The sequence below is a fragment of the Genypterus blacodes genome, unplaced genomic scaffold (assembly GCF_046128005.1).
Source record: "Genypterus blacodes isolate CSIRO-AG114 ecotype Tasmania unplaced genomic scaffold, CSIRO-AGI_Gbla_v1 ptg000012l_1, whole genome shotgun sequence".
In the NCBI taxonomy this organism is placed as follows: Eukaryota; Metazoa; Chordata; class Actinopteri; order Ophidiiformes; family Ophidiidae; genus Genypterus; species Genypterus blacodes.
The window spans coordinates 4,205,920-4,218,272 of record NW_027466826.1 but is presented as its reverse complement, the minus strand read 5'-3'; the positions used below and the strand labels follow the sequence as shown (position 1 = coordinate 4,218,272).

The 12,353-nt window shown below is 41.6% G+C and overlaps 1 pseudogene; it reads right to left on the bottom strand.

The window, feature by feature from the left end:
* Window positions 1–10,484: 10,484 nt before the first annotated feature.
* Window positions 10,485–11,383, bottom strand: LOC143012667 (E3 ubiquitin/ISG15 ligase TRIM25-like; annotated as a pseudogene).
* Window positions 11,384–12,353: the final 970 nt, after the last annotated feature.

Here is a 12,353-nt window from a genome sequence, read left to right as displayed (position 1 = left end):
GTTTGTTGCAAGCTTTTTTTTTAGCTTCTAAAAACCGAGTCAGGGGAAAAGTGTCCAAGAGTCTTTAAAAGCTTGTTTAAAAAAAATAAAAGTATAAGAAATGTGTCTTCTACTCTTTCTACACTTTGACAGACGTGTGTCAAATTTGAAAGACTGTTTGAACCTCTGACTGAAATCTCATTGCATTTCTCACAGAACCTCTAGATCTGGAAAGTTTTGGTTGGGATTTCATCATAAAACAAGGTCTATTTTTGTTTCTGTTATTTCTATGTAATTTTCCCTGATTGAAGACTTTGAGAGGTGCAGGCTGAAGTGACTGCGTTGGCTCAGGCAGCTGTAGGAAACTGAAAATTCTCAAAAATAACAGTACAGATTATATCAGAATATACACTATATACAAGTTTGAGAGATGCAGTATGAAAATGATTAATCTTTCCAAAGCTTCATTAAGTATCATCATAAGGAGTATAATGAGGCATCTCCTCTTCATATCAAGTGTTTCCCAGATAAATCTATTCACTAACTTAGAAACACATTTATCAGGGGGATGTCTAAGTGGGACTACAATGAAAACACTAATATTCGAAATAAGAGAAACTTGAAGCTTGTGTTGTGTGCTTGTACTACATGATTTGCACTGTTCTTCCCTGAAACAGGGAAGAGTGTGTATGCTCAACTTAACCTTGCACTTCTGCAAATCTAACTGCATCTAACTAACTTATTGCTGTCATATGTTTGTGCATGTGGTTGATTCATCAAGAGCACAGCTTTGAAACTATTCAGAAACCTTAGAAACCATTGTTCCTTTTGTTTGCGTGTTGAAGTCAATGTGAGAATGACACAGTCTGGTAGTTGTTGACTTGCATTTGATTGACATTTCCTGCAGCATTTGACATTGACTGAGTGTGAATCACAATGCAATGGCTGTATTTCACTGTCAAATCATTTGTCTGCCATTCACTGAATCCTTTCTCCTTGTTTGAACAACTCACAAGTTGCACTGATGTCATTACACTGTACTTGCAGAGAGTGATAAGCTCACAACTTGAGTTTTGACAGTGCAAGACTAGGAGGTTATGACATTCCAAAACTCCCACAAGTTTCAAACAATCCATGTTAGTGTCCAGACATCATGAAATCTCTAGATGCCTTCATCCTTTCACCACCTTTTCAAAGGTGGAAAATTCAAGTGTGTCTTGTCTACCAATGAACTTTCAAATGTAAACACAACACTGAAATAAATAATACAATCATCTGGGCCTATGTCACCCGTCAGACAGGATTATGATCTGTTCCCATCCACAATTCCAGCCAACTGTGCCACCACTGACTTACCACCATCATCTCCATCATTTTGGTAGTTGCAAACTGTTCCTACTGTGTGTTCTCACATAGGCCTAGTTTGAGCTAAATTTAGTCGAATTGATAACTACTTTTCTGTATTTGTATAGGGGCATTTGTATAGGGGCAGACATGCTTTGTAGTCTTAATCACAATTGAAAAGATAAATTCCTCTGCAGACTTTATTGTATGTTCCTACTGTCTGTGGCGGAGGCAGATGCTAATGTTTGTCAAAGCGTCTACCTGAAGATAACTGATAGGAGCACAGCCACTCCATTTGTTCTTTTTAACAGTGTAAATGGGCAAAAAGGTTTATTAGGATCAAGTTGTTCTTATTGCTGTTATTGCCTCCAAGGCAATTTATTATTTAATCTTTCATATTCTTCTATGTTTTTGCCACTGAACTTCTTCTCCCTTCTTCAACCTTCAGACACCTTTCAAACTTTATATCGATGTGAAGCAGGAGATTATTTCTATGAACTTTGGTGTTCATGTCTTTCATACTTATTAGTAAATATTCAGTAATCTGTTCGGACTTCCTTCAGACCATAACAACTTGCAGCCCTTCTAACCATTGCTACATTTTACAGGCCTTCAGAAGTTAAACATTCAGGCCTGAGTTCAGCATTTTAACAACTCAAACGTTTTTGAGAAATTTTGAGTTCAAAGAAGTTAAGATTAACACATTGTTGACTGTGGCGTAAAGGCAAGTGGAAGCTGATTGGCTCACATGTCCCCCCCTAAGATTGGCAGTGGGAGTTTCTTAACCCCAAACCTTCTTTACCTTTCGACATCTACCACAGTAACATGGAAGGTTCTGCCTCCTTCTGCTTTGAAGTGACAAGTGGTCCTGACTTTCCGTCAAAAAGATCAATGTCAAAATCTTCACACAGTCACATCTTCCTTCTTTTTCAACCTTTTCAGACAATGATACATTGCTGTGCTGCTTCCCGGAAGTTCTCCTGCCACTCTGAGTTCAAACGATTTTCATATTGGGGTTAGCTTTTTTGCATGAGAGCCACTTGCTCAATGTGTGTTTTTCAGCCCTTCCTGCCTGCAGTGTGTGCTCTGCGTGTGTTGAGACAAATATCTAATTACAGTTCTCTCCTCCCCCTCCCAAACGCACGCACGCACGCACGCACGCATGCACTCACGCCCTACAGAAGTTTTATCTCGCAATACAATTTAAACATCTTAGGTCTTAAGTCTTTGAACTACACAATATGAGTTGAGCATCTTGAACTGCATTCACATCTGATGATTTTGGTCTTTGCTTAGTCTTGAGTAATTAATTTCAGCTTTTTCTTCAATAAATACTCCCCGCACACACGCACGCACACACGCACGCACGCACACACACACACACACAAGCCCTACAGAAGTTTTATCTCGCAATACAATTTAAAAATCTTCGGTCTTAAGTCTTTGAACTACACAATATGAGTTGAGCATCTTGAACTGCATTCACATCTGATGATTTCAGTCTTTGCTTAATCTTGAGTAATTAATTTCAGCTTTTTCTTCAATAAATACTCCTCGCACTTTATCCCTCAATCATTGTTTCAAGTTGTGCCAACAGAAAGCAAGTGTGACGCCACAGAGCATTGCATTTATCACACTGACTCTGGCTCTGACACTTACAGTACTACTGTTCCATGTTCTTTGCACATGTTGTAACACGTTGGTTGAACATGTGTAATAGTTTTAAGTGGGGTAGGAAATCGATTGGTTGCTTATGTTACCTTACTTTGGTTGGAGAATGTACGGGTGCTCCCTTATTTGCCATTCCATTGTCATATACACAATATCTGAAGCCATATCAAGTATCTATAAAGTCTGTTACAAATAAAAGTTTTGTTGCGTCTTCCGTTATTGTGCTGATCGATAACATCTAATCCGTCTGGCTGAAGGGATTTTTTAACTGGCATTTTGAATTCTTTTCATCCCGAGGTGACAAACAGACAACAAAATGAAATGTCACATCAAGAGCCCTAATTTTAAAGGAAAATAACACATGACATCATAGCAAAATCCTTGTTGAGATATTTCCGTTGCAGCTATATGGTTGATAGCCTATATTACTCTCATTGTATCAAAGAGAGAACACATCTGTCAAAGTCTGGATTCAAATGGTAGTTTGGGTTATGACGATACAAGCATATTCAATCAGTCTGAAAAATTAAAATTAGATCTATGTTGCCAAGTTACGAGCGCCAACGCAAGACAGGGCTATCCACAGGAATAGCTACATCAATTATTAAGTTTAATAGGTGTGATAAAGCATGCCTCTGAAATTAAGGTTCTAATTCAATTTAATGCCAACGTGTTCATGAGGCATCACAAATAATTACTTTGTTCATACTTTGAATGATCAGACAGAGCGAATTATGACACTGATCCCCTTTTTTTTATTATGTCTTTGCTATTGCCCTTTCCACCCACATCAATATAGCACAGTGATGCTCCTTCTGCTGCGCCAATGAAGGTCACTTTGCAAAATATAGGAAAGAACAGATGGAGGAAGTAAACAAGGTTGTTTAGTTGTGGAGAGTGGGTACAAAAAAAATAACGTTTTCTCCAGTTCTGGCAAACACATCATTAATTGATGATATCATTAATTGATGATATCTGTAGGTAGTTAAGGTTATCCACAGATGGATCTCTCATCTGAGAATATTGTTGTCCTTGGTGGAACTGTGTGTGTGACATCTATGGTGAACTCTTCTTTATTATTCATTGTTTATTCACCTAATAGTAGTGAAAATGTCGAAAATGTCTTTGGAGTGACCAAAGAAAAGATGAAGAGCTGAAACTTGCAGTAGTATCAAGACAAAACAACAAGCACCTGAGATGGAAATTGTATTCAACTCATTTTCTTAAGGAAAAGAAGGATAACTGCCTTTCAGATCAGTGAAAGCAGTAAATACAGCTGTCAGAGCTCATCTTACTTGATTCTATTCCCAGCTCATCCATTGGGAATCAGCGTTTGGTGCTTTTAATGCCAGATGAACCTCCTACTACAATATTACAAAGTCTTACTCACTTTAGTTTTTTGTCTTTACTGTTTCCTTTTATAACCATTATAGATTTGATGTTAGGAGAACCATGCCAGGCAAAGGAGTACAAGATGAAACTTTTGGTGGGGAGAGAAAACAACAAAAGCTTTGTACCTTTTTTTAAATTTCTCTTCCTGTGCCCAACTTTGTCTCTCTCACTCTGCACCTCCACCAGCTTCATCCTGCTGTGTTGATAATAACCTGTAAAAAAAATACCCAGTAGAAAAACACAATGTCCTTGATCTGCGATTTCTGCATCCTCCCTGCTCAAAGGGTCCACCTCCTTTGGAGAAGACTCAGTTACCAGAGGAGAGAGATTACAAGCTTTGCTTTATTGATCCATTGACACAGCTTAGGCTGCCCAGCATGGGATCTGTCTAAAGTTGAACATCTTGCCTCACACCTCACAGAGGTGCACTGCGAGAAGCCAAAAATGCCATGACATGAAATGAAATCTTCATCAAAGTTGGCAAACAGTTGTTTGTAGAAATGTTCTATTCCTCTTTCACAGTGCAAAGTGCAAATTTAAAAAGGATCCACTGAGAGTAAACATTCACATTACCTTCATATCCAGAAATGAGCCCTAATGATGAAGCACGAAGGTATAATGACATCATTAAAGGAAGTGCACATCTGCTCCAGAAACACTGATCATAGTGCGAAACATAGGCTGCCTAAGTGGGATCACTAAAGTCAAATTATCCATGGGGAAAGTTACAATTGAGTGGCGTTTCTGGGCATCACAATTCAATCATTCACATTTTAAACCTCTCCAAAAGATGAGGCAAGAACTGATAAAAAATACAGCGTGATCACTAGTGATCGATAAACAAAATCTCAGTTTCTCTAATGTCTCCATTCCCCATCATCAGAACAGCAGTGTCCAGTTCTGCCTGTGAATGAGCAGGATGAAGCTACGTGACCAATTGTCATTCTGAATGGAAATCCTTTTGTGATCTTGCAAATATGCAGTGTCAGTTTGTTCTGCAGTATCAGCAGTGACACACCAAGTTGACAGGCTGGTGGATATGTTCAATTGATTTTTTTTAATTGAATTATAACTGAAGAAACACTTTGTGATGGCATGGTGCATTAAACTGAGAAAAAAAATGTTCCCCGAGTCATATCAGATAGTATAAGGCCAGGTTTTTACAGCTCTGGATTGGACTGGACCACACATTTCAGAGTCTTAATCAAAGATAAATGCCAACTCTACCTCAGCTCTCCCTCGTGCACGTGTACCACACCTGAGAAAAGGTGAAGTAAAGGAAATGTAAAGGATAACGTGTTGTTGTTGTCTGTACTAAGTCCTATTACAGCATTGTCTGTACCCCCTCCTAACCCTTCCAAGCTGGCTGATGCATTTTTGAGCAAACTGGTTTTGTTTCTGAATCTCCCAGTGAAAATTAATTGGACTCAATTCTGTAGAAGTACTAGGCTCAATACCCCCATCCCCAATAGTGCCCCCCTGTATCCATCTTTCTAAGTGGCTGCACTGAGGTTCAGATGTACAAAATGACAGAAAAGTGGCACAGCTAAAGATTGTGACATTTTGGTTGATGTAATGTTAATTTTAGGCCTTCCTATGTAGGGCACCGCTGGTTGACTGTTCAAAACTGTGCCAGAGGATACATTCACACAGAAAGGGAGAGAGTGAAAGAGAGGAAGAGGGAGGAGGAGATATCTGATTTATCGTCATTTATAACAGTGAAGACATGATAGCATCAATATTGCATTAAATAAAATAAAAACTTCTTTCCTTACTCTACCTCTCCACACAGATTCATTAATTTACAGGATTTTTGCAGTGCACGATGATCCAGTGTCACGTTGAAGCAACCAATTATAAACATTTTACATATATATGCTTTTTCCTAAAATTGACCTAAAAATCTCCCAGATTGACATTTTGATCTGATCATAATTCCAAGAAATGTCGTCTGGAGCAAACGTTTAACTTATATTTCCATATTTCCTCAGTCAAGGGGACATTTCTGCACTCTGCTGCCTTCCACACATGGATAGTTGAGTCTGAAATTGTGCAGAAGTTTAACTTTACCTATGTTAGTAAATACCCTGCACATTTGAATATTGTGATGACACAAAATGTAACACCCCTGCAGTGATTTGCTGTAGGTTTAGTGAATAGGTAAAGGCATCCTATTTAAGTGTAAAGTAAAACATGGTGGGTTTTTATACATTTCCCCCACTATGAATGTATTCATACATTCTATCAATATCTATGCTTTTGCTCTTATCAAATAGTGCCCATTTCCTTTTCTGGAACATATGCAGTCAGAGCTCTTTTAGATGCATAAGCCTGCAGGTGATCGCAGAATCTGGGAAGCATGTGGGTGTCTACACAGGCATCCACATCAACATACACTGATGTAAGCAGCTGCTGATATTCATGTCATATGTATGCAGGTGGACCCTTCAGGAGCCTCAAGGCTACATGGATACAGAAAGAACAATTTGGACTTAAGCTACTGGCAATGACTGAATAATGCAGCCCGGACAAAAATTGTAACATTTATTTGTTTATTTATCAACAAGTGAAACCTTGATTCTGAATTGAGCATCAATTTTGAATGAAACTGTGACCTCCTCATCTTAAAATTGAGCCATAGTGTAATTTAACAGGGTTGTTTCTGTGTGTGTGTGTGTGTGTGTGTGTGTGTGTGTGTGTGTGTGTCACACAGTCACTCACAGACGCTCACAGACAGTCGCTCTATGAATAAGCCCCTTCTCAGACCAACCACAACCCAACATTTGTTAACATTAGAACATTTGATTGACATCAGTCTGTGATGTGTTGGCAGTATGCACGTATTGCTGTATTGAAAACAAGTTATTAGATGAGATCATTGTGGATAGATTGTTGTGTTACAGCCGTAAGAAGCAACGATAGATTGAGCAACCGATGGCGTAGGACACTTGCTTGAGAGTCTCCCGCAGTATCTTAACCAACTTCAACTTCTTCTTTTTTAACATTTTTTTAGCGATACATCACTTTACTGAAGATTAAACCGAACACATTCTGCACTAGTAGGTCGTTAAAGTAAACAATATGAGCCCCGCAAGGTAAACAGCTCCAACTGCAACTCACGCCGCGAAGTCAGCGAAGGCTTCCGCTTCCGCTCCAGCTTCCCCGACTCGAGAGTCTCCCTCCCCGGAGACTACCGTGCAACCCTCGGATGGAGATCGCATAGATCAGCTGGCGAAGCTAATCCAAACACTGAATACCCAAAACGATTACAGTTGAAACAAGCTATAGCAAACTCCCAAACGGCGCTGAGACAAGAAATCGCAAACTCCCAAACGGCGCTGAGGCATCAACTGAAGGCACACTTCCAAACGATACCGACTATGATTAACACGGCGATCGGAGCCGCTGGGGCCCCGGTCAAAGCCGAGCAACAAGCCAAAAAAAGTCAGCAGGCTTCCTTCGAATCCCGGCTGACCAAGTTAGAAACAAAATGCGAAGAATTTACAGCCTACATGCGTCGCGATAACATAAGAATAATCGGCATACCAGAAGAAACCCCCATTAACACCGCCACCGCAGCTGCCTGGCTGAAAGAAGCTTTCGACCTCGACCAGGACCATACCGCACATCCCAGCTGAAGCCGAGACCTGGGGATCGTCCTCGCCCTGTCATTGTCCATTTCTGCAATGCGATCGATGCCGCCAATATCCTCCGCCGGGCTCGAGACATTCATCTGACCAACACCGGTGGTACGAGGATCTCTGCGTTTCCCGACCATTCGCCGGAAGTGGCCCGGGCTCGGGCGGCTTTCAACGCCGTCAGGAACCAGCTACGAAGCATGGAAGGACGCGATGGAGTCCGTTACTGTTTACTTCCCGGCCCGTCTTCGAATTACCTACAAGGGCACCGAAAGGAATTTTCTTTCCGCTTATGAAGCCCAAATCTATGTCAACACCATGATGAAGGGGTGATGTTATTACAAAATAACACACTGCATTTCAAGGTTTTCATATTCTGTTTTTCTGTTCACTAAAGCCTATATTTGTACAGGTTACTCTCCTACTATGAACAAGGTCTTCTTATCTTATTCCACCTATCCATTATGGTGTCTCGAAACAAAACACTCAAATTCAATAATTTTCTAAAGCCTATATTTCGCCAAAATTCGGATTCTGCGGGAGCTTCTCTCCCCATATATGGTATCTGCTACTTACATGGTTAGCTTGATCTCTTTCTCCACCCAAGTTGTTGCCACGACTGTGTAGCAACAATTTGACTTCCTGAGTTTTACACGGCTGTCTCCTCCGAGGAGATTACTTGGTGTGTCAGTGTGCATGGGGTTCTGTGTGTATGTGTGTGTGTGTTGGGTGTCCTGGCCTTTGCTTGGTGTATTTTAATCCGTCCCTCTCATATAAATGGGTTCTGCCTAACTGAATGCCAGCTCTGGTTCTTGCATGCCTGTACGTTTAATCTCCTGGAACATTCGCGGCATCGGCAATCCTGTTTAAAGATCCAGGGTCTTCTGTCACCTGAAGCGGCTCAACTCAGACATGATATTTCTTCAAGAAACCCACCTCAAGTTCAGAGATCATCATAGTTGCAACCCCCCTGGATCGGCCAAATTTACCACTTCAACTTCAATTCAAAATCCAGAGGGGTCGCCATTCTAATCAACAAGAAGGTCCTTTCTCATGTCCAGATATTGTTGCTGAACATTGATGCAAACCAAGGTGTTACTGGTAAAAGTCTACGTGCCCAACTTCGATGGCGTTGAGTTCCCCAACAGATTACTCAGTACTATTCCACACCTAAATACCCATCGGCTAATACTTGGTGGCGATTTCAATTGCGTACTGGACGGAGCATTAGATCGTTCTCACCCCTGCACTTTTTCCCTGTCAGCAATGGCCAAAGCGTTCTCTGACTTTGCTTCCCAGAACGGTCTGATTGACCCCTGGAGAATTCGCAATCCTTCGGACAAAAAGTTCTCATTCTTCTCCCAGGTACACAATTCATAATCTAGGATAGATTATTTTCTTATAGACAACTCTCTCAAATCCTGGTTCGCTTCCTCTGATTACCTGGGTATCTTAATTTCTGACCACATACCCCTATTATTAGACATCCATCTACTAACTACTGGGCAGGTTACTTCAACACCCTGTCCACCATATTGGGAATGCAAGTTCAACCCTCCCCTCATATTGCCATCTTCGGCACTCCAAAAGACTTACACCAATTTAACACCCCACAAAAAGAAATGAACATGTTCACCCCTTTGCTTGCTAGACGCCGCCTGCTCCTGCATTGGAAATCCCTCACCACTCCCTCTATTTGCAATGGCTGAAGGATACAATGTATTTTCTTATACTCGAGAAAATCAAGTACACGATGAGGGGCCACACTGATAAGTTCTATCATAGATGGCAACCGTTTCTCTCTTACTTCACAGATCTACAGGCTATGCCAGACCAGTGAGTGAATACCAGAACACAGATCAGTTCCTTTTTATTTATTTATTTGTTTTACATCCCAGGCGGGCCAGGACGGGGTTGTGTGACTGTGGGGTTGGGTGCGGTTTCTGGGTGGAATGTCCTCTCTTTGTTTTTTTTCTGTTTCTCTCTTCTCTCTTTCACTCTATCACAACCTATGATGCGATTTGTACTAGCCTACATTGCTGGTTGACATCATCCTTTAAAACTGTATTTACCCTATGACATCATTGCAATTCCAATCTACTTGGCATGTCATGTACAATGTTTGCTTCAATAAAAACAAATTGCCAAAAAAAAATTCAAACATTTGTACCTTAAATGAAAGAGAATCATTACACATAAACTGCAGGTTACTCAGTGTGACTGACAGCTGAGATGATCAGAGGGGCGGAGTTTGTACCACCATAATTAAGAAAGGGACCGAAGTATGGGAGGAGCTTGTAAGTGAAGGAGCAGCCAGTGAAGGAGTAGATCAGAGCTGCAGCATCCACGTCATAGAAGGAGACCAGACCCTCCTCATAGTCCACAAACACTCCCACCTTCTCTGGCTTTGACTTCAGACTCAGATGGACAAATAAGTCATCAAGACCTAAGATCTTGTTTTCATTCCTCAACATAACAGTCCAGTAACCGTTCTGAGGGCTCAGTGGGACTCAGTGGGCCTTTCCTCTTGCTCGTCTCTCTGGTCACACCCAGTCTTTCCTTTAACCTGTAGTAAAATCTTCCTGTGGAGAAACTCTGCTTTGCTAAAGCATTAACACATTCATCAAATCTCTGTGTTGTGTCTGGGAGATTCTTACTCAGCTTACTCAAGCTCTTACAAGCTTCCTTGCTGAGCTTTTCTGACTGTTTCATCTCATGGATCTTCAGACGTGTCTGTTGCATCTTCTGCTGAATTTCAGCCACTGTCTTCTCCAGCTCGGCCTTCTTTCCTTCATATTCTTCTTTCAGAGGAACACACTCATGGTTCTTGTGGTTAAGATTAAGCACACACAGTTCTGATCAGTCTTGCAGAAGAGCTCCAGAGGTTTATCGTGCTTCTTACACATCCTGTCCTCCAGGTTGTTCACAGGATGGATCAGCTGGTGTGATTTCAGGTGGGATGCTGTCAGATGAGGCTCCAGATGAGTCTCACAGTAGGAGGCTTCACACTTCAGACAGGACTTGATGGCTTTCACTTTGGTTCCAGTGCAGAAGTCACCTTGAACTTGTCCTGGTTTGGCAGCTGGTTCCTCTGATATTCTGCTGGCTTTGTTTTTAGCCAACTGTCTGAACTCAGCAGCTATCCCAGACACAAACGTGTTGACCTTTAGCTTAGGTCTTGTGCAGAACACCTCGTTACACAGAGGACATTCATACTGGACTTTAGTGTTCCAGTGTTGAGTGATGCAGGTTTTGCAGAAGTTGTGTCCACATGATGTGTTCACTGGATCAGTGAAGACGTCCCAACAGATGGAGCACAGAAACTGATCTTCAGACTGCAGACAGCTGGCAGCAGACATGTCTGCTGAGAACAAATGAGACAATGAGGGACAAAAACTCTGGAAGGACAATGTTAGCAGAACTAAGAATCTGTAACCACACCAGCAACTTTAAAGGTCCTTGGTGATCAACATCTGACTACATTCAAGGAATGAAGCATGGAGACACAATGTAGCTGTAGTTACATAGTTCTGACTATGGGAGTGTCAGAGGGGAAACCACCGCTCAATCTAAAGGTCAAATCCTGAACTTCAGTCTCAGCTCTGTGTTGGTGGACTTGGTTCTAGTTTGTGATGTGTATCAGTTCATACGTGTTAGCATGACATGTTATAGAGATCATGAGGATTGATTGAATGTCGATCAGGAAACAAATGAAGCTTTTGTCTCTTTGCTGCTATTCTGACTGTTTGACTCTGTCAAAGTTCATACTCGAGCTGAACTTTCACCTTTATTGTTGTCTTGGGTGCATCTCATTGATTCACTGATGTAGCTTAACACGCTCACTTCCTGCTGCTCACTTTCTCCCACTATTTTCCCGGCATGACAGTATACGCGGCGAGAAAAAAGGCCGATCCTTTGGGCGGCTGGTGTGTCTACAAGCAGCGATGTGTGAGCGCTGGAACATGAGCGAAGCCTTTTAGACTGAAGGAGTGAAGTGAGCCATGTGAGAGCAGCTGAGCTTTGGTCTTCATGCTGCTTAAACAGTCAATATTCTGTCCGGACTCACCAGAATTTGGCTGAGATGCTGCTGTGCTGTGGACAAACTTCTGATCCTCCGGCTTCTCTTCTGCTTCAGTCCAGTCGACTGCAGCTGGGCTGGACTTACTGACTCACTTTCTGTTTAGTTATTACCCTCAGACTCTTCTCTCCTCCCCTCTTGTTGCTCCTCCTCTTCTTGTCTGTGGTTATAGTGACAGACATTCATAGTTGGAGACACATTGTTGCTTTTTACAGACGTTTGACTTTTTACTGCATGCTGACTCCATATGG